The sequence below is a fragment of the Budorcas taxicolor genome, chromosome 16, assembly GCF_023091745.1.
Source record: "Budorcas taxicolor isolate Tak-1 chromosome 16, Takin1.1, whole genome shotgun sequence".
Taxonomy (NCBI): Eukaryota; Metazoa; Chordata; class Mammalia; order Artiodactyla; family Bovidae; genus Budorcas; species Budorcas taxicolor.
Genome location: NC_068925.1, coordinates 68,702,191 through 68,725,268, shown reverse-complemented (window position 1 = coordinate 68,725,268; position 23,078 = coordinate 68,702,191).

Below are 23,078 nucleotides of genomic sequence, written 5' to 3'. Positions count from 1 at the left end.
CCAAATTCTATTCTTAGGAAATAAGTCTCTAAGTGCAGCTCACACTCAAGGAGAAAGGTAGAGGTGGGTGGATTCAGCACTTTTTTGAAAAACTTATCCAGATATATTTGTCTAATTTTCCTGTAGCAAGCACAGGCAATAGAAACTAAGTTACTAATCTTTGTCTCTAATTAAGAAGTCTGAATTGTCTTCCTCTATTCTGATAAAACATTTATTTGCTACCTGATTTTGAAGAGAGATGGATTGATTCAAAAAGAGGTAAACATGGAAGGAAGGGAGAAAGGAAAAAGAGGGAAAGAAAATGGAAATATTGCCTAATTTACAGCTATGCCATGCAAACCTCAGTATCCTGAAGATGCTTTTATTAGGGAGTGTGTTTAAAATGGAATTGGAGATGCATTTGGGAAAGAAGATAGGGAAAAGTAAAAAAAATTCTTCAGATTACTACACAACTACAAAATTTTATTGCTCTCTAGTATTATTTCGGAAGCCAATAGCATTTTGAAAGAAACAATAATGTATGCAGCATTTTATTTTAAGTAATACTTGAGTATTCATTCATATCCTTATTCATTCAACTCATATTTACTGAACACTCAGCGTATATTAAGCATTCTTCTGGGCACAGAGCATACAGGAGTAAACAAGGAGTCACATCTTTATCAAAAGTTGTTGCTTTCAGGAAGCAACAGTGCTTGGGAAAAAGAAAAATAGGTGGACCACAGAGAGAGACAATAAACAAGCAAGCAAACAAATGAGCTAATGTGATGGAGACAAGTCTGAAAAAGAACTCCAGAGATCATAAAGCAGAGATGGTGCAGGGAGAGGCTACTTTATGTTGAGCAATTTAGATTCTGATAATAAGGTCACAGCCTGTATTGTTTGTGCTGGTGTTTTAGTTTTCAGATGTGGTCCGTCTTTTCTCTTCCACTTCACTATAAAAAGGGGAGAGCAGTAGGAGAGAGCAATGCAAGCAGAATGGATCCAAAAATGACTTCTGTTATAAGGTTTCTCAAATGAAATGATCAGATTATGTTCTCAAACCGGGACACCACTACACAGATATTTAAAGAAGTCTGCTGCTGCTGCTGCTAAGTTGCTTCAGTCATGTCCGACTCTGTGCGACCCCACAGTCGGCAGCCCACCAGGCTTCCCTGTCCCTGGGATTTTCCACGCAAGAGTACTGGAGTGGGGTGCCATTGCCTTCTCCAATGAATGAAGGTGAAAAGTGAAAGTGAAGTCGCTCAGTCGTGTCCGACTCTTAGCGACCCCATGGACTGCAGCCTACCAGGATCCTCTGTCCATGGGATTCTCCAGGCAAGAGCACTGGAGTGGGGTGCCACTGCCTTCTCCGTAAAGAAGTCTATATAACTGTATAGAGGTAAAAGGATTTTTAACACTAGTACCAATGCATCCAAGTGAATATTTTCTGGTACTTTGATCCCCTCAGCATATAAAACATTTACTGAAATTATACTGTACTACTCAAAATTCCCAAAGAGGACAGAAGAATTTGAACAAGCATTGGATAAATCAGCTCAGAGCTCAGTGCTGATAACCACAAAATTTACTTCTTTGAAGGGACTGATATGCATTCAGATGAATGATTTCTGATCATTTGATATTTAAAAATGAGTCATCTTACTTTGCAGTCACTCTTCATATTCTTCTATAACCACTGCTAGGAAATTTGGGGGAACTCCCTGGCTGCCCAGTGGTTAGGACTTTTGATGCTTTCAGTGCTGAGACTAGTATTTAAACCCTGGTCAGGGAACTAAGATTCTGAGGCCAAAAAAAAAAAAAAGAAATTGGAGACCTTTGCTTTTATATTTTATTTATGTTATACTGAATGGTTTTGTTCAATCTAGGAAGAGTTCTTATGACTTTAATTTATATATATAAATTTATTTTATATAGATACATATTTACTATGTATAATAAATTTATTCTATTTAATTTTATTTCTATTTATATATATACACACAATCTGTAGCTAGTCTCTCTCTTTACTGCAGTCTCTCTACTCTGCTCCAGCTAAAATTGTCTCAGTGCTGTTCCTAGGATTATCTGGGTGCATATGTGTGTGCATGCTCAGTTAGTCCTGTCCAACTCTTTGTGACCCCATGGACTAGTCCACCAGGCTTGTCTGTCCATGGAAATTTTCAGGCAAGAATATAGGATTGGGTTGCCATTTCTACTCCAAGGAGAATTATATAGGTTAAGTCTTATCAAATACAGATGACATATATACATATGTAGATATATAATCTGAGAGATATTGGTGTAGTTGCACAGATATGTAATTAAACGTTAATATGTTGAAGATGCTTTTTAAGAGAAAGACTTGGTAATTCAGTAAAGGCAATCCTTTAAAAATTGACTTCGTATATAAAATTTCAAAATTAAATATCTGTTTTGGCCTGTAGAAATAAATTTAACTTAACCAATTTTCCATAAATCCTATAAACAAGACATGTAGGGTTAGCATCATTTTCATTATTACTATATACCATTTATTCTCTTAAAATGGAAGTGACCTACTATAATGACCATTTAATCTTGTGATTATGAATAATATTACTTTGTCACTGGTTTCCCAAGTGGTGCAATGGTAAAGAATCCCCCTGCTAAGGCAGGAGACCCAAGAGATGTGGCTTTGATCCCTGGGTCAGGAAGATTGCCTGGATTAGGAAATGGCAACCTGCCCCAGTATTCTTGCCTGGAAAATTCCATGGACAGAGGAGCCTGGTGGGCTACAGTCAGTGGGGTCACAAAGAGTCGGACACAACTGAGTAACTGAGTGCGCGCACACACATACACACGCACACACTATGTAATTGTTAATTTAATTCATGTTACTGTAGTCCTACAGCTTATTTTTAGAAATATTACTACCCTACAAGGACATATGAGAAAAAATTGTATACATTTTTTAAAAGGATAAGGAACCCGATTCACGCTTCTTGATTCCAAAAACAGCATTTGGTTTCAGTGAAGCCTTGGCCAACTTTTCAGTTGTAGATGTGTGGAATTGAACTGTACCCATCTCATTGCCTTAGTTAACTTCTTCATGAAAACTTTAGGAGAATTACAAGCTATCCATTGATAAGGCATTGTTGAAGTGGGCATGGCTGACTAATGACAGCTACTCACGAATGACAGCTACTCACTAATTTGCTTAGCTGGCTTTGGGCTGTTCTTCTGCCTTCAGGGAACCGACACACCTAAATATTCTACTAGAAGCTCATTTTGGGTTGTCCTAACAAGCTTCTCTGAATCGGAAGTAAACTAAATGAGGATCTTTGTCATCCAGGGATGTGTCACTCGTGCTTGCTATATCTGGCTACTCCCTATTATATCCTCCCCCTTTTTTTTTTCCTCACCTGGCCTTCTGGCAATTCAATTAAATTTCACTGGGCAGGACTTCCCTGGTGGTCTGGGATTCCCACGTGGCACAGTGGTAAAGAATACACCTGCCAACGCAGGAGACATCGGTTCAATCACTAGGCTGGGAAGATTCCACGTGCCACAGGGCAGCTAAGCCCACGCACTCCACCTACTGAAGCAGGAGTGCCCTAGACCCCTGCTCCCCAATAAGAGAAGCCACCAAAATGAGAAGCCCCAGTACTACCCCAACTGTAGCCCGCACTTATCCCAACTAGAGGAAGCTCACACACTCCAGCGCAGCCAGAAATAAGCAAATCAACATTTTTAAAAAAATTCTTTTGGCAAGTATTGTCCCTGCTCCTTGCCAGTTATTGTGCAAGGCACAGCAGTGATCACAAGTTTTTGCCTTTGAGGCACATGTGGTTTAGAGACAAAGATTGATAAATAAAAGGGCAACTTCAGAACTTTACAATAAGTATAAAATTACAGGTGTGATATAGCATACATTAGGGATCCTTAATCCAGTTTTGCAGAGTCATGGAAGACTCCCCCAGGTAAAGTCTAAAACGAAACCTTAAAGTAAGTAGAATTTAGGCAGGATCGCCATTGTCCTGAAACTGATACTTTGCTGAAGCTAAAACTCCAATACTTTGGCCACCTGATGTGAAGAACTGATTCATTTGAAAAGACCCTGATGCTGGGAAAGACTGAAGGTGGGAGGAGAAGGGGACGACAGAGGACGAGATGGTTGGATGGCATGCTGCAGTCCGTAGGGTCGCAAAGAGTCGGACACAACGGAGAGACTGAACTGACTGCCATTGTCCTCCATGGTGCTAAACTGAAGGTAACTAGTTTTCATTCTTAATCTTCCTTGGCCTATCAGTAACCTTTCTTCCCTATCTTTGTAAAGCTTTCTTCACTTCACTTTTACATCCTGATCTCCTGGCTTTCCTGCTATCTTATCTTACTGAGTCATCTCCTTTGTTCCTTAGAAGCTCTGAGGAATATTGGTGCTCCAAGGCTCAGTCCTCAGACTTTTATATCTTTGCTAAATTTCTTGATTATATATCCAGTTTCATCTGAATCCAGACTTGTATCCTGAACAGTCTACTTAAACACTACATGAAGACTCTTGGGAGTCCCTAGGACAGCTAGGAAATCAAAGCAGGCAATCCTAAAGGAAATCAACCCTGAATATTTCTTTGGAAGGACTGATGCTGAACCTCCAGTATTTTGGCCACCTGATGTGAAGAGACGACTCATTGAAAAAGACCCTGTTGCTGGGAAGAATTGAAGGCAATAGGAGAAAGGGGCGGTGGAAGATGAGATGGTTAGACAGCATCACTGACTCAGGAGAGATAAATTTGAGCAAGCTCTGGGAGATAGTAGAGGAACAGGGGAGCCTGGCGTGCTGCAGTCCTTGGGGTAGCAAAGAGTCAGGCAGGACTTAACAACTAAACAGCAACAGGACATCCTGAACTTAACATAGTAATAACAGACATCTCACTAGCACTCCCCAAATCTGTTCTTTATGTAATCTTCCCCTGTGTCACTTAATGGTAACACTACACTTGTGTGTGTGTGTGTGTGTGTGTGTGTGTGTGTGTGCGCGCATGCTACCCCATTGACTGTAGCCTGGCAGGCTCCTCTGTCTCTGAAATTTTCCAGGCAAGAATAGTGGAGTGGCTTGTCATTTCTGTCTCCAGGGGATCTTTCTGACCCAGGGGTCAAAAGTTAAGCTACTTAAGTTACTCAGGACCAAAACCTTAATGTAATCTTTTTTTATATATACATGTATTTATTTTAATTGGATGCTAATTACTTTACAATAATATTGTATCCCTTTCTCTTTCAACCTCACTTAAATCTGTTAACAAATCAAATGGATTCTTCCTTAAACATACATCCACAATGGAATCATTTATTACCAACATAACAGCAATCCTAGGCAAGCTACCTTTGTTGCTCATCAGAATTATTTTAATAACTTCTCAATTTGCCTGCTTTTGTCCTTGACCCCCTTCATATTATTTTAAAAGAAAGCAGATCACATTTTATGCCTTAGTTTAAGACCTGCTGCCCTTCCTGTGGTTTCCCATTTAATCAAGGGGCCAAGGGTCCTTATCTCTCTGAATTTATTTCCACCTAGGCTCTCCCTTTTGCTCACTTTGCTGCAGCTATGGAATTTCTTGATAAGACCTAATGGTTGATTTGGATACTGGATGGTTGAAGTAGAGAAGAAATTAAGAATAAGACTTGAATTTGTGGGTTGCGCCTCTAGGGAAATAGTGATGCATTCAGTAAGGAAGGGAGCATGGATGGAAGGCTGGCTTTTGAGTTGATGGGAAGAGAGAGAATGAGCCCTTTGTGAAAATGCTAAATTTGAGTTGCCTCTGAGACACCTATGGAGATACGATAATAATTTTGCATAAGAGTTAAGCTCAGAAGAGAGATCTGTGTCATACATTTCTATTTTGAGGTCATTACTATACAGTAATTGGGGCCATGAAATCTGCTGAGATGACTGGGGAGCAGGCCTAGCAATGGAATGACTATGAATCCACTATAAGCCAAGGGATAGACAATGCTTGAGGTACTTTCAAATACAACAAAGAGAAGAAACTAAATATACAATTAAAGAAAACTAGGAGAGTGAGAGGTGTCATTTAGGATACAGAATATCCTACCAAACATAGCTTTAAAGGTAGGGATTTATTATTTACCAAGACAATTTATTATCTGGAAGGGGGCAATTCAGTGGCTCATGAGGCCTCCAGAATCCAAACTCACTCTGCCTACTCTCCACCCTATTGGTTTTTGTCCTCAGGTATTTTTTATTATTCTTCAAACAAATACTCTATACAGAAACTGGAAGGAAGGAGGCAGGACACAACCTTCAAAAGAAGGACATAGCCATTGGCCACGACATAAACAGGTTAGGCCCAACTAGATCCAAGATGGCAGAAGATTCACTTCTAGTAGACATCAAGCCTCAGTATATGCTCACTGTAATGCATTAGCTAAATGACACACCCACAGGCGCCATAACTGCTTCAAGACTGACCATAAATGGTCAAAAAGTGGGGAGTGGTTCAGTTTCTGGAAATCCCCACCCCTTCCCCAAAATAGCTGGAATATTCCTCTCACTCGTTAGCCTATGAAATTATCCACCCCTATAAAAACTGACAACCCCTCATACCCTGAGGCCTCTTGCCTTCTGAGATGGCCCACACTCCATGGAATGTGTTTCTCTCTAAATAAATTCACTTCTTACCTATCAACTTGTCTCTCATTGAATTTTGCTCTGATGAGACATCAAGAACCTGAGCTTAACTAAGTCCTGAGATCAGATGTCTGATCTCAGTTAAAAGGCTGTCAAGTCCCAATCTTTGTTTAGGCTGATGTTCAGGTCCCAATCTGAGCTACACAGTTTCAGTACCAGTCCCACTGTTTCATAAAAAATAACTTACTGATGCCTCACTTTAGTCCTCTTAGGCAGTTCCATTCCCAATTTACAGATGGGAAAGGATCAGCACAGAGAAATCAAGTATTTTACCCAGGTTATAAAATAGCATCTTGGGGAGCTGGAATTTGAACAGCAGACTCCAGAGTTCATGCTCTCAACTACTATGTTATGCTGCCTCTCCTTTTTACCTAAGATGACTAAATCACAGCTTTAGTTATCACTTCAACTCCTTCAAGGGCTGAGAGGGCTTACCAATAGCCCTCTACCAGAGTTCTTATACCTTGTGAGCTATAATTAAGTCATCTGTACTCTCCTAAATCGATCACTGGTAGTAGCAAATGGGATAACTGCTGGAATACAGCATCAGCAGATATTTGAGAAAGAATTCAGGTCCTGTCGAAAAACAAGAGGTAGGTATTGAGGAGACACTATCATTATGGAAAACGAGGGAAGACTGTGCTTTAAAAAGAAGGGACTATTCAAAAATTTTTGATTTTACTTTTTTGGTTGCCCTGGGTCTGCATTGCTGTGGACTTTCTCTAGTTGCCACAGCCAGGGACTACTCCTTGTTGTGGTATGTGGGCCTCTCATTGTCCTGTCATCTCTTGTTTCAGAGCACAGGCTCTAGAGCCTGGGCTCAGTGGTTGCAGTGCCCAGGCTTAGTTGCTCCAAGGCACGTGGAATCTGCTGGGATCAGGCATCGAAACTGTGTCCCATGCATTAGCAGGCAGAGTCTTATCCACTACACCATCAGGGAAGTCTGGAATATTCAAAAATTGTTATGATGAAATGTTATGATGAGGTTGCTCCTGCTGCTGCTAAGTCACTTCAGTCATGTCTGACTCTGTGCGACCCCATAGACGGCAGCCCACCAGGCTCCCCCGTCCCTGGGATTCTCCAGGCAAGAACACTGGAGTGGGTTGCCATTGCCTTCTCCATGAGGAGGTTAGGTAAGACTTTAAAAGTGTTAATTGGATTAAGTGAGAAGGACCTCTCATTGGTGACCTTTGCAAAAGAATTTGGGGGTAGACCAGATTGGAAGGCATTTATGAATGATGAGACTATAAAGAAGATAAAACTATTCTTTGAAGTGGAGCCAAAAAGGGAAAGGGGCAGTAGATATTGGGGCTAAGAAGTTCAGAGGAATTTTCTTATTTTGATGAAGTGAGAAATTGACTTGAGTGTTTCAAAACCTGAAAGATGATGCTGTGAAAGCGCTGCACTCAATATGCCAGCAAATTTGGAAAACTCAGCAGTGGCCACAGGACTGGAAAAGGTCAGTTTTCATTCCAATTCCAAAGAAAGGCAATGCCAAAGAATGCTCAAACTACCGCACAATTGCACTCTTCTCACATGCTAGTAAAGTAATGCTCAAAATTCTCCAAGCCAGGCTTCAGCAATACGTGAACCATGAACTCCCTGATGTTCAAGCTGGTTTTAGAAAAGGCAGAGGAACCAGAGATCAAATGGCCAACATCCGCTGGATCATGGAAAAAGCAAGAGAGTTCCAGAAACACATCTATTTCTGCTTTATTGATTATGCCAAAGCCTTTGACTGTGTGGATCACAATCAACTGTGGAAAATTCTGAAAGATGGGAATACCAGACCACCTAACCTGCCTCTTGAGAAACCTGTATGCAGGTCAGGAAGCAACAGTCAGAACTGGACATGGCACAACAGACTGGTTCCAAAGAGGAAAAGGAGTACGTCAAGGCTGTATATTGTCACCCTGCTTATTTAACTTCTGTGCAGAGTACATCATGAGAAACGCTGGACTGGAAGAAACACAGCTAGAATCAAGATTGCTGGGAGAAATATCAGTAACCTCAGATATGCAGATGACACCACCCTTATGGCAGAAAGCAAAGAGAAGCTAAAAAGCCTCTTGATGAAAGTGAAAGAGGAGAGTGAAAAAGTTGGCTTAAAGCTCAACATTCAGAAAACGAACATTATGGCATCTGGTCCAATCACTTCATGGCAAATAGATGGGGAAACAGTGGAAACAGTGTCAGACTTTATTTTGGGGGGCTCCAAAATCACTGCAGATGGTGACGGCAGCCATGAAATTAAAAGACTCTTACTCCTTGGAAGAAAAGTTACGACCAACCTAGATAGCATATTCAAAAGCAGAGACATTACTTTGCCAACTAAGGTCCATCTAGTCAAGGCTATGGTTTTTCCTGTGGTCATGTATGGATGTGAGAGTTGGACTGTGAAGAAGGCTGAGTGCTGAAGAATTGATGCTTTTGAATTGTGGTGTTGGAGAAGACTCTTGAGAGTCCCTTGGACTGCAAGGAGATCTAACCAGTCCATTCTGAAGGAGATCAGCCCTGGGATTTCTTTGGAAGGAATGATGCTAAAGCTGAAACTCCAGTACTTTGGCCACCTCATGAGAAGAGTTGACTCATTGGAAAAGACTCTGATGCTGGGAGGGGTTGGGGGCAGGAGGAGAAGGGGACGATAGAGGATGAGATGGCTGGATGGCATCACAGACTCGATGGACGTGAGTTTGAGTGAACTCCGGGAGATGGTGATGGACAGGGAGGCCTGGCGTGCTGCAATTCATGGGGTTGCAAAGAGTCGGACACGACTGAGTGACTGAACTGAACTGAACTGAAACCTAAAAGGTGATAGGAAGGAACTGACAGAAGGAAGCAGGAGAAATGAGCCTCTTGCAAGGGAGACTGGGATCTAAAGTACAAGCGACAGAAGTTAAATGTCAAGTAGTTACTCTGCCATTGACATGAAGGAAAACAGGAATAAATATGCAGGCTTAAGAAAATTGTAGGGACCACCACTCCCTGGTGGTGCAGTGGCTAAGACGGAGCTCCTAATTCAGGGGCCCAGGTTCAATCCATAGTCAGGAAACTAGATTCCACATGCCACAGCTAAAGGTCCCAAATGCTGCAATGAAGATCAGAGATCCTGAAACTAAGATCCGGCAAAGCCAAATGAATAAATACTTTTTTAAAAACAAAGAAAATTCATAAATATAACATTAGGACTTTGGAGTGGCTCCTATTTAATGACTATGCTTGCATCCAAGTGGTAGTTTTTAAGGTAGTAAGAGTTTTCCTAGACTTGGTTCAGAAGTAAGTAAATAAATACTGTGGAAGCCTATTAAGACTGCTCATAGAAAACACCCACAGGCAAATTCCACGGTGGGCCAGTAGTTAGCACTCTGTTCCTGGAGGCTCCGGGTTGCATCTCTAATCAAGGAACTAAGAGCCAGAAAGCCACTGAGCCAGAAAATAAAACAAAAATGCCCACAGCACTGATAAAAGACTGTTTCCAGTAGAATGTAACATCTCAGACTTCACTTGCCTTATCACAGGTAAGTCTTTAGACATGTTCATTTAGAAAGTAACATTAAAGAGAAATGCTTTGTCATTTTCATTTTTTTGTATCGCGTTTTGTGTTCCTGATTAGATTTTAATCCCCTCAAATATTCAGTTAAGTTCAGTTCAGTTCAGTCGTGTCCGACTCTTTGTGACCCCATGTATCTCAGCATGCCAGGCTTCCCTGTCCATCACCATCTCCCGGAGTTCACTCAAACTCATGTGCATTGAGTTGGTGATGCCATCTAACCATTTTATCCTCTGTCGTCCTCCTAACCCCAATCCCTCCCAGCTTCAGGGTCTTTTCCAATGAATCAACTCCTGGCATGAGGTGGCCAAAGTACTGGAGCTTCAGCCTCAGCATAAGTACTTCTAATGAACACCCAGGACTGGTTTCCTTTAGGATGGACTGGTTGGATCTCCTTGCAGTCCAAGGGACTCTCAACAGTCTTCTCCAACACCACAGTTCAAAAGCATCAATTCTTCGGCGCTCAGCTTTCTTCACAGTCCAACTCTCACATCCATACATGACCACAGGAAAAACCATAGCCTTGACTAGACGGACCTTTGTTGACAAAGTAATGTCTCTGCTTTTGAATATGCTATCTAGGTTGGTCATAATTTTTCTTCCAAGGAGTAAGCGTCTTTTAATTTCATGGCTGCTGTCACCATCTGCAGTGATTTTGGAGCCCCCCAAAATAAAGTCTGACACTGTTTCCACTGTTTCCCCATCTATTTGCCATGAAGTGATGGGACCGGATGCCATAATGTTCGTTTTCTGAATGTTGAGCTTTAAGCCAACTTTTTCACTCTCCTCTTTCACTTTCATCAAGAGGCTCTTTAGTTCTTTGCTTTCTGCCATAAGGGTGGTGTCATCTGCATATCTGAGGTTACTGATATTTCTCCCAGCAATCTTGATTCCAGCTTCTGCTTCTTCCAGCCCAGCTTTTCTCATGATGTACTCTGCATATAAGTTAAATAAGCAGGGTGACACTATACAGCCTTGACGTACTCCTTTTCCTATTTGGAACCAGTCTGTTGGTCCATGTCCAGCTCTAACTGTTGCTTCCTGACCTGCATACAGGTTTCTCAAGAGGCAGGTCAGGTGGTCTGGTATTCCCATCTCTTTCAGAATTTTCCACAGTTTATTGTGAGTCACACAGTCGAAGGCTTTGGCATAATCAATAAAGCAGAAATAGATGTTTTTCTGGAACTATCTTGCTTTTTCAATGATCCAGCAGATGTTGGCAATCCCCTCAAATGTAGGATTTCTTTTTTTCATCTCCTAATACTGGACTGTGAAACTAGTGAATGGCCAATAAGGATCACTGATGAGTGACGGTAAAGAGTGATGGTTTTAGAGTAAATATATGGCAAGTTTTATAACCTTTCTTTATAATGCAGGAATGAATGCATTATTCATATATGTACATTTATTCATATATATATATAGTACATATATACATATATATGTGTGTGTGTGTATGTGCATGTATATATATATATATTGGCCTTACTGCATAGCTTGTGAGATCTTAGTTCCCTGACCAGGGATCGAACCTGTGCCCTCTGCAGTGGAAGCACCAAGTCCTAACCATGGGACTGCCAAGGAATATCCTGACCTTCATATTTTTTAACAACCATTCTGGATTACCCTGGTGCCTCAGCTGGTAAAACATCAGCATGCAATGCGGGAGACCTGGATTCGATCCCTGGGTTGGGAAGATCCCCTGGAGAAGGGAATGGCTATCCACTCCTGGCCTGGAGAATTCCATGGACTGTATAGTGCAAGGGGTCGAAAAGAGTCTGACACTCACTGAGTGACTTTTACTTTCACTGGATTGCCCACAGAAAGGGTTAGTATTTTACAAATCCATTTTACATGTACAGTAAATAACTTCCTGCTGGCCAGTAGCCGTTATCTCCTGTGACTGAATGAGATTTGCGTTCTAGATAAAATTGTGCGGTGTCAGAACTGGAAAAGGTATTCCAAAAGTGATAGGTCACCTGGGTGCAGCACATCTCTGAATCACTTAAGGATGCCCATATGAATCATCAATGACCAAAAGTCAAATTATGACCAAATATAAACAAAAATCTTTAAACAAGTCGGATAAGTGGGAGTGAAGGATGGATGAAACACACAAGTAAAATTTCTCCCTGTGTAAAACTAATACTTCATTAAATGTCATTGAGCAGTTCACTGATGTCAGCCCTTTCATTTTCGAATTCAATTTTAGCCTAACAATTGGAGAAGACACTTATGGGTTTGTTCTGCTCCCAAGTATGCCACTTTCAACTCTAAAACTGCAGCAGCACAGCATTCCTTCCTTCACTTATTCAGACATGTTTTAATTCAACAGGTATATATTGAACACCAATTTTTCATCAGGGACCAGGAATTCAGACAAATGTGGTCATGAACTTTGTCTTCAAGCAATTCACAAGTCAGTCCAGCACCTCACAGTTTAGTTATGAATGATTTTAACTGGACATTAAATTAATAATTTCTTCTTAAATGATCCATTGCTCTGAACTTGTTTAATTAGCAAAATTCTCAGAAACTTCTGTTCTTTTCATTACTAAAATGAAGATAAAAGAAGAAAAAGCTAAAGTGGAATGTAGGTCTTAAAAAAAGGGTGTGTTGCTCTTTCAATGTCTTTCAGTTATTGAAAGACATTTGCATTCCATTTCTGAAAAGGAATACACTGGGGATGATACACATGAATTATTTTAGATACAAGGCAAATCTCTTATATATAAGATACCTAACAAACAGTTTAAATATGCAAGCAAAGAAAATATTAAATGGCTGGTCTTGGCAGACCTCAAGATAAAAAGTAACTGCACATGGTCTTAACACTAGTCTATTCCTGAAAATGTTTTCTAAAATATGTTAAATATAAAGGAGTATTTCAATGAATTTGTTCATCTAAACAAAATACATTTAGTTTTATGTCTTATATTCTAAGTGAACTCATTAATGAGTGTTTTTTTGTGCTTCTGAAATTCAAATAGCCATTCACATTTTCTGTGCTTACTGGTAACCAAAGCTAATTAGCTATGCATTAACAATTAGTTAAGTAAGGTGATAATGTTTCTCCTATTCCTGTTAATTATTTACCTAAAAGTACAACTACCTTACAACTTTTTAAGCTTATAATCCTCATTCATTTGTTTTAAAAATATTACTAAGCATAAAATATATGCAAGGCAGTATGCTAATATTGGAAATTTAAGAGATGCTTCATATTCAACAAGCTTGTATTTTAACAGAGGCCACAAGTCATGCAACCACATTGCCACAAAATCAATAGAAAATGCTAGAAGTCATGACAGAGATTTAGTGTATGATATGAATTGAGAGGAGAGGAGATTTGTACTGAAAGGGAGCAAGAAAGAGAGAAGGCTTTGAAGAAGATGTCCATGAACTTGATGTTGAATGGAGGTGGATGAAGGGATATCCCAACCTGAGAAAAGAGCATGGTGGGAAAAGATGAAATATTCCAGGATGACAAGAGCATAATATATGATAGAAGATTTGGAAGACAGGCATGAGCCAAAGAATCAATATCTGAATACTAAGTAATAGAATTTTGAGTCTAGACAATAGAAAATAAATTACAAGGGAAGAAGAACAAAAATCCCTCGAAATTTAATCAAAGAAAACAAGAAGGGTTCAATGCCAAAAACACTGTTCATTTTTCCACCTTGCAAATAGGCATTAAAGATACCCAGTTTCTCTCATCACCCACCCTCCCCTTGCCTTTTATCCTGCAAAGCAGCAGACAGCTACATGGTGGCCATCACTAATTGCCCAAAGGACGCTGCTAAGGGTGTGGTTGGGAGGGGCTATCGTAAGTCTCCTATTTCTTGCACGGAATACATTCATACCAAAATTATTCTAAATCATTGCAATAACTACGTGACAGAACACATCTCTGTGATTCAGTATATGAGTCACAGCAACTCATAATCAGTGTGTTTTTCATTGCAAATAATAGAAAATTTTCATCAGTTGAAGGTATTCCACAAAATGGTACATCCATACAATGGTCTATTATGTAGCCACGGAAAATAATGATTGAGAGCTATACAGATTGGTTTAGAGGGATTTCCTCAAGGTAAGATAGGTAGCAAATACTAATAATAACTCATTGCTGAGTGCTTAGTGTATAGCAGCATTTTCTGTATATTATCTTATTTAAAATCTTCAACCAAATCCTGTTATTATTATCTCATTTTAAATTTGGAATCTACAGCACAGTGAAGTTAAGAAATTTGCCCAAGATCACACTGGGAGTAAATCGCAGAACTGGGCTTAGAACACAGGCAGTCTGCCCTTGTAGATTCAAACCTTTTAACTACTATCCACTTAATGACATTATTTGTGACTAGGCCTAGATCTTCCTGATAGATTGTCCAAATTTATTTTTCATCTTCTCATCCTCTGAGCCACCTCTTCTTGGTAGACCTAAGAGAAGCCTCAAATGCTGGAATCATTTTTCTGTGATTTCTTGTCCCATATGTTTACCCTACATATTTTTAATGCTTTGTTAGGTTTCTCATGCCATTTGTCATTTAAAAGTGTTTTGGCCATGATTTCTTGTTGTTCTTGATGAATGAGTTGGTTGAATTTCCTACTCCATTATTCCTAAAAGTGAAAATTCCTCCCAAAATGTTTGTTGTTCCTTTTCTATTCAGTAGACTGCCTCTGATTCCTCCAAAGTTGAAGAAAGGATGGATGGAAAGCAAAAGTAAGAGGTAGGAAAAATCTTACTCAACTGACACCAGTATAATCTACTATTAGTTTCTTCTGTCTGATGCCAGAATTACAAATGGTCTTTTTTCCTCTTGAGCACTCTAGTGGACTTTTGGCACGTGCCTTTGATTCAGACTTCACTCTTCAGCTAATAATGCACAGCTGTTCTTCACCCAAAGAGTCACTTTAGAAATATTTTTCAAACATTCCTCAAGGAGAAATTAGGGATTAACTGGTCCCTATTGCTTGAACTCTTAGTCCAAATGGAGGCATACAAGTCCCAATTTAATAATGCCTTAAAAAGGCACAAAGCATGGCTCAGTGGTTAAGAATCTGCCTGCCAATGCAAAAGACACGTGTTTGATCCCTGAGCAAGGAAGATTTCATACGCCATGGGAAAACTAACCTGTGTACCACAACTACTGAAGCCTGTACCCTTCAGCATGGAGAGGTCCATTCACCACAATTGGAGAGAAAGCCCTCACACAGTGATGAAGAGCAGGGAAGTCCAAAATTAATTAATTTTTAAAAAGATTTTTATAGGGGCTTCCCTGGTGGTGGTGGTGGTGGTGGTGGTGGTGGTGCTCCTGCTGCTGCTAAGTCGCTTCAGTCGTGTCCGACTCTGTGCGACCCCAGAGACGGCAGCCCACCAGGCTCCCCCGTCCCTGGGATTCTCCAGGCAAGAACACTGGAGTGGGTTGCCATTTCCTTCTCCAACGCGTGAAAGTGAAGTCGTTCAGTCGTGTTCGACTCTTAGCAACCCCATGGACTACAGCCCACGAGGCTCCTCCATCCATGGGATTTTCCAGGCAAGAGGACTGGAGTGGGGTGCCATTGCCTTCTCCCTTGTGGTGCAGTGGTTAAGAATCCGTCTATCAATGCAGGGCACACAGGTTCAGTCCCTGCTCTGGGAAGATCCCACTTGCCTGGAGTAATAAATACTGGGCGCTCACACCGAGAGCCCATGCTCTGCAACAAGGGAAGCCATTGCAGTGAGCAAGCCCATGCCCTGCAACAAAGCACAGCCCAGCTCACCCCAACTAGAGAAAGCCATGCGCAGCCACAAAGATCCAGCACAGCCAAAAATAGAAATAAATAGAGAGATCTTTAAAAAAAAAAGATTTACATGTAAAAAAGTTTGTAACCCTTTAAAAAAAAAGGCACGAAGCAGGAGGTGAAATAACATTTGTCAACTACAAAGCTACACTGATGGCTGATTGAAAATTCTAATGAAATTGACATGTATTTTTATCTTAAAATTTGGTAAGAGAATTAAGAAATAAAGAAATGTAGAAGAACTAAAATTAAGAAACGTAGGAAACTAAGCAAATGTGTGTCGTGCAGTTGATTTAGAAATAGCATATATTTTGAAATTCCTTCAGACTTTTTCTTAAGCTGAAAGTGAATTTTTTGCCTGGAATCTAGTTTGTTGCACAACTAGTAAATTACATCAAGTAATCTTCGTCTTCCCTGTGTTGTCACAATCACAGTGCCCTCTTAAATTTTTCTCATCTTTATTCCCATGAACTCACTGGTTTGATTCCTCATGAGCACATTCGGCATTAACAAAACAACTTCTTGGTTGATTTTCCAGTTCTAGTATTATCCTCTTTCAATTGTCCATGAACTGAACACTGCTTACAAGACTAAACCTTAGAGCATACTGTTTTAATCACATCATTCCTTAATCCAAAACAAATACCAAGGCCTCCTGTTTGGTTTTTTTGGATGCATCAGGGATTTTAGTTTCCTGACCAGGGATTGAACCAGACTCTTGGCACTGAGGACACAGAGTCCTAACCACTGGCCCACTAGGGAATTCCTAAGGCATCCTATTACTAGTTTTATCTCCTGGGAGAGGTAATTAAGAATAAAGCCACTAATTCTGGACTGCTGCTGCTAAGTCACATCAGTCGTGTCCAACTCTGCGCGACCCCATAGACGGAAGCCCACCAGGCTCCTCTGTCCCTGGGATTCTCCAGGCAAGAACACTGGAGTGGGTTGCCATTTCCTTCTCCAATGCATGAAAGTGAAAAGTGAAAGTGAAGTCGCTCAGTCGTGTCCGACTTTTAGCGACCCCATGGACTGTAGCCTATGAGGCTCCTCCGTCCATGGGATTTCCCAGGCAAGAGTACTGGAGTTTGGGGCCATTGCCTTCTCCGAATTCTGGACTAGGCATTTGCTAAAGACCTGAGAAATACATAATACATAATACAGACTGACAAAACATATTCCACTCTATTCATCTATTTATTTATGGTTGTGCTGGGGCTGCGTTGCTATGGAGGGCTTTTTCTCTAGCTGCAGCTCAGGGGCTTCTGATTGGGGTGGCTTCTCTTGTTGCAGAGCATGCGCTCTAGGGCACGCAGGCAGCAGTTACAGCACGTGGGCTCAGCACTTGGGGCACATGGATTTGGAATCTTCCCAGAGAAAGGATCAAACCCATGTCCCCTGCACGGGCAGGTGGATTCTTGACCACTGGACCACCAGGCAAGTTCTCCACTCTGTTTTTAGCTCTAGTCTTGGATCCAAGCCCCAATTTCAGGCTACCCTAATGTAGTTTAGTCCCATTTAACCTAGACTATCTCATGTCTACACAGTATTTCTCTTGGCCTCTACTCTCTTCCCTCCTAGTTTTTTTCAAAACAGGAATCATGACTCTTTTAATAGGAACCTACCCTCTGACTGCCTGAAGTTCCGTGAGAATTTCATGAGACAGAAGTGCAACAGAAAGACTTGGACAAAGGACCCTCAACTCACTTCTCTTTGTAATTCCCTTACTACCTACCCCTCAAAACTCCAGACTTAGAGACCCATGATTCCCTGAGCTCCCCCTTAAGTTCAGAGCATTTACTAACACTACAAATTCACAACTCTCATTGTACTTAGAGCAGACCATATTAATCTTAGCATCATTTGCTTGTATATGTAATTGAATAGAAGAAATACAAGTAGAGTAGAGAAGAAATTTAAAAGTCTTCTAAACATCTAGGGAAAGATTTGATTGATTGTTTCATCATTCTCTCATTCATTTATTCAATAAATGCCTTGGGCTGGAGCATAAATATTGCCTTTCAGTTTTAGCAGAATTATCCTCCCAGTAGGTATAGAGACTAGTAGGAATAAAGGGCACAGTGGGTAAGTATCTCGAAAGAGGGGCAGGGGTACGAAAGAAGAGCATCTTCAAACAATAAAGACTCAAGTTGCCTGTGTAATTCATTAATGTATTCATCCAGTCAATATTTTTTATTGCTTGTATCGAATGTCATTTGATATGAGGATTGAATAGTGAACAAGTTGCCGCATCTGTCTGCATGAGATTAACAACCCAGCCAGTGCTGACACTCAGATGACAAGAAAGACACCATGTGGAAGAACAGCAGAGTGGAAACAAGAAAGCAAAGAGGACAGTGTTTCAGGATAAGGCGACATTTAGTTGAATTTTAAGGGATGAAGAGATTTGGAATAGTTGGGAGGAGGGGGAAAGTTTACTGGATAATGTCAGGTAAATGTATCATTGAAGTATCATAGTCCAATAAATAAACTGGAAATTTACACTATAACTCTAGTAAGACTTTTTTCTTTTTAAAATATTTTTGGTCACATTGCATGTCGTATCCTAATTCCCCGACCAGGGATCTAACTCAAGCCTCCTGTCTGCACAGAGTCTTTCTTACCCACTGGAGAGCCAAGGAAGTTCCTAAGAAGATTTTTATTACAGTTTTTTTTTTTTTTTAACCTCCAAGAAGAGTTAGGAAAGAAAAATCTCTCAAATGCCTCTCCAATGGCCCTAGATGATCTGAAACAAAATAGAAACTCAGAGAAGGAATAAAGAGAAGGAATGAGATACACTAACAATAAAATTAATGATAAAATTAACAATAAATTTTTCCTGTTTAAGTTATGATTTGGGACATCTTTGATTATTGCGATGGTATCTTCAGTTCAGTTCAGTTCAGTCGCTCAGTTGTGTCCAACTCTTTGTGACCCCGTGAATCACAGCATGCCAGGCCTTCCTGTCCATCACCAACTCCCAGAGTTCACTCAAACTCATGTCCACAGAGTCAGTGATGCCATCCAGCCATCTCATCCTCTGTCATCCCCTTCTCCTCCTGTGCCCAATCACTCCCAGCATCAGTGATGGTATCTTAAGGGCCTCAAAAAGAAAAATCCCAATCCAATTCAGTTCATATAATAAACAAGTTTTCTTCTACCCACACAACCTTGTAGATAAACTAATCCTTGCATTTGCAAAGATTTGAAAGCTTGTAAAAAAAATAAATAAATAAAACACAGACCCCAGAAATAAGTAAACAGTGACACAGGAGTTGGTGGCAGGTGCAAAAGAGATATGATTCAGTGATATGATCTACCATGATATATATGATCTACCATGCCAGACTGGAAAAATCAAAATATTGCAAGAAGGAAAGATTATGTAGAGCTTCATTAATATAATTTTCTTTCCACAATCACTATGTTATGCTGAGCTTTAAATTTTCCTTCATTACTTACAATGTAAGAACTACTAGAGCACACCAGTAGCAATAAATCTTTGAGACTGTTAAAAGCGTACGATTTTATTAAGCAAGTAGTTTTTTTTTAATGCTGTCTCTGAAGACTTGGAATTTTCCACTTTTTAAGTTCTTACCATGTGCAGAAAAGAATGGAAAAACACAAATTCATTAAAAATGCCTTCACAGAAATAATACATTCTCACTCAAAATATATGAAGTTGGCCTTCCTTTATGTGAAGTTAATTTTTGTTCATTATAATTTAACAAAGATTTATTAAGCACTCACTGTGGGTAGGGATTGTACCGAAGGCTAAGGAAAAAATAGTAAAAAACAAACAAACAAAAAAAAACATAAAATAGACCTACGTCTTGTTCTTGTGGCAAAAAGTCTTGTGATTAATGTATCTCAGAAACAGTATGATTACAAAGCTATTTATTTCAAGTATCAATCAGTCAGTCAGTTCAGTCTCTCAGCCATGTCTGACTCTGCGACCCCGTGGACTGCAGCACGCCAGGCCTCCCTGTCCATCACCAACTTCTGGAGTCTACCCAAACCCGTGTCCATTGAGTCCGTGATGCCATCCAAGCATCTCATCCTCTGTCATCCTCTTCTCCTCCTGCCCTCAATCTCTCCTAGCATCAGGATCTTTTCAAATGAATCAGCTCTTCACATCAGGTGGCCAAAGTATTGGAGTTTCAGCTTCAACATCATTCCTTCCAATGAACACCCAGGACTGATCTCCTTTAGGATGGACTGGTTGGATTTCCTTGCAGTCCAAGGGACTCTCAAGAGTCTTCTCCAGCACCACAGTTCAAAAGCATCAATTCTTCAGCACTCAGCTTTCTTTACCATCCAACTCTCACATCCATACATGACAACTGGAAAAACCATAGCCTTGACTAGATGGACCTTTGTTGGCAAAGTAATGTCTCTGCTTTTTAATATGCTGTCTAGGTTGGTCATAACTTTCCTTCCAAGGAGTAAGTGTCTTTTAATTTCAAGTATAAGTCTATGTAAGGGATTCCCTGGTGGCTAGATGGTAAAGAGTCTGCCTTCACTGTGGGGGACCTGGGTTTAATCCTGGGCTGGGAAGGTCCCCTGGAGAAGGAAATGGAAACCCACTTCAGTATTCTTGCCTGGGAAATCCCATGGACAGAGGAGCGTAGCAGGCTACAGTCCGTGGAGTCACAAGGAGTCCACGTAAGTCTATGTAAGCTTTCAGTGTTTCCGTAGTTTCTTTGAAATTAAGGAAATAAGTTCACTAATCACTGTCGACTATAAAAAGATGTACAACTTGACAGTTGTGAGTTAAGTTTTATTTGGGGGCAAAATGAGGACTGCAGCCTCGGAGGCAGCATCTCAGATAGCTCTGAGAGACTGCTCCAAATGGCAGTGGGGGAAAGTCAATATATAAGATTTGGGTTAAGGGGGAGTTCAATATCATGAAGCACTCATTTGACAAAAGCACAAATTTTACTCATCAGACATGAGGATCTGATGTCACCGTGAAGGGATTTAGTGCTTCTCCAGAGGAGAAGCAAGGATTGAGATCATAAAATCTGTTCTTAAAAACACCCAACTACCTAAAGATCTGACTTCCCTGGTGGCTCAGACAGTAAAGCGTCTGCCTACAATGCAGGAGACCCGGGTTCAGTCCCTGGGTTGGGAAGATCTCCTGGAGAAGGAAATGGCAACCCACTCCAGTATTCTTGCCTGGAAAATCCCATAGGCGGAGGAGCCTGGTGGGCTACAGTCCATGGGGTCACAAAGAGCCAGACACAACTGAGCGACTTCACTTTCACCTAAAGACCTGTCCCACCAAATTCCCTGGAGCACATGGTGCCTCACTCCACCTTGAACTCCCTCAGGGGTCGCTGAATTCGGCAGCTATAGCAGCATGGGCTTCAGTCTTCCTAGAGGCAGATGGCAAATGCCTTTGTTGTTGGCAATGTTCTTGGTAACTGCCAAGAACAATTTGTAGTTGACATCACAAACAGATTTGCTCTATATCCTTGCCCTCAAGATACTGACCTTAATTTTGGATAATCTGATGGCTCTAAATAATACAGCATTTGGTTTGTAATTTGCACATACTAGTTAACTAAAGAGCTGCATGTATTTATTGGTCATTTGTATTTCTTCTGTGAAATGTGTTTGTCTCTATGTTTATTGAATTGCTGATCATTTTTTTTGAGCTTTAAGAATTCTATATATATTAAGGATATTAACCTTTTGTTATCATTTATATTCTTGTGTGTGACACAAACGCCTGGAAGGCTTGATATTGATTGTTGCTTAGTGAGTCCACTCTTGCCTATATGCTAGTCTAAGCTGTTCTCACCTTTGCACACTCAAATCATATTTATGTTCTCCCCTAAAGTTCTTGTCCTGAATTTGCCACCTACCATTAAGGAGTATTCATCATATTCTAGAAGTTCTAATAATATTTCAAAGCGATTATGACATTATTGACTCTGCAGCACTTAGTGTCTGACATCCTGTGGTTATTTAATGCCTTAGATTAATGAATGAAAGAATGGCACTAACTGTTCAGGATCTGCATTTTCTAACACTGGGGCTACTTTATCATTTTTTCATACAACAAACATATGCTTAATATTTACTTATAAGAAGCAATTCAGAAACTAGAAAGAAATTTTAAAATGGATTCAAAGCCTTAAATAACACATTAAAAATTATTCTTAGAGTCATAAGAATAAGAGAAGGATGGAATCATGTTTGCTTATCTCCTACTTCCTCCTGCAAAGAGCCCAAGTGGGGTTTTCAGGGGAAAAAATATTTAAATAATGTATACAATGTAAATATGAATTTAATAAATCAGAATCCAGTAAATATGAATTAAACTAGTATGTCAAAATCAGGAACTCAATTATGTAGGTCATAAGATCATACACATTTGCTGCTTCAGATGTGATTTTAAAGTTACTGGCAAACAAAGAAGAAAGGGATATAGCAAAGATTTCAGATCTTTCATCATCAAAATGGAGAAAATGTAACAGTGCTTTAGACAATCTTTTCCTAGAACTGAACTCTACATAAATTTCCCAAGTGTCGTTACTGGAAGCAATAAAAAGGGTCCTAGAAAATGTCCTCCACACAACCTTTCCCTATGAAGCAAAGAGTTGTGTGGAGGACCTTCTTGCATAGGTTCAAGTCAGGGGATTTGGGAGGATCTGGGAGAAGCTGACCCCCTCCGTCAACTTCTGTTCAGGGGATGGGGAAGGGTGGGAGGAATTCCAAAAAGAGGAATGGCTAGGTTCAAGCTGAAGAAGATCAAGTTCCAAAACCAATTCTACAGATGGGAGATAGAGTATACACAAGCCCATGTCCGACAGTAGAAAAATAAATCAAAGATAAGTGCAAGTGAGGACAAGGATCAGTGCTGTGTGGAAATCTGAGGTCAAGGAGATGATACATGAATTCCTGTTAACAGGTCACCAGGGCGGCAACTTTGTTGCCTCAGGGTTTCTTTTGAAGTCTCTATTTCATGCATTGGTCTACCCAGGGTTTTAGAATGATTCATCCCATTCTCTACTCTTCAGGACTAAACTGATGAGGTCAATCATATTTGAGAAAAAAACACAA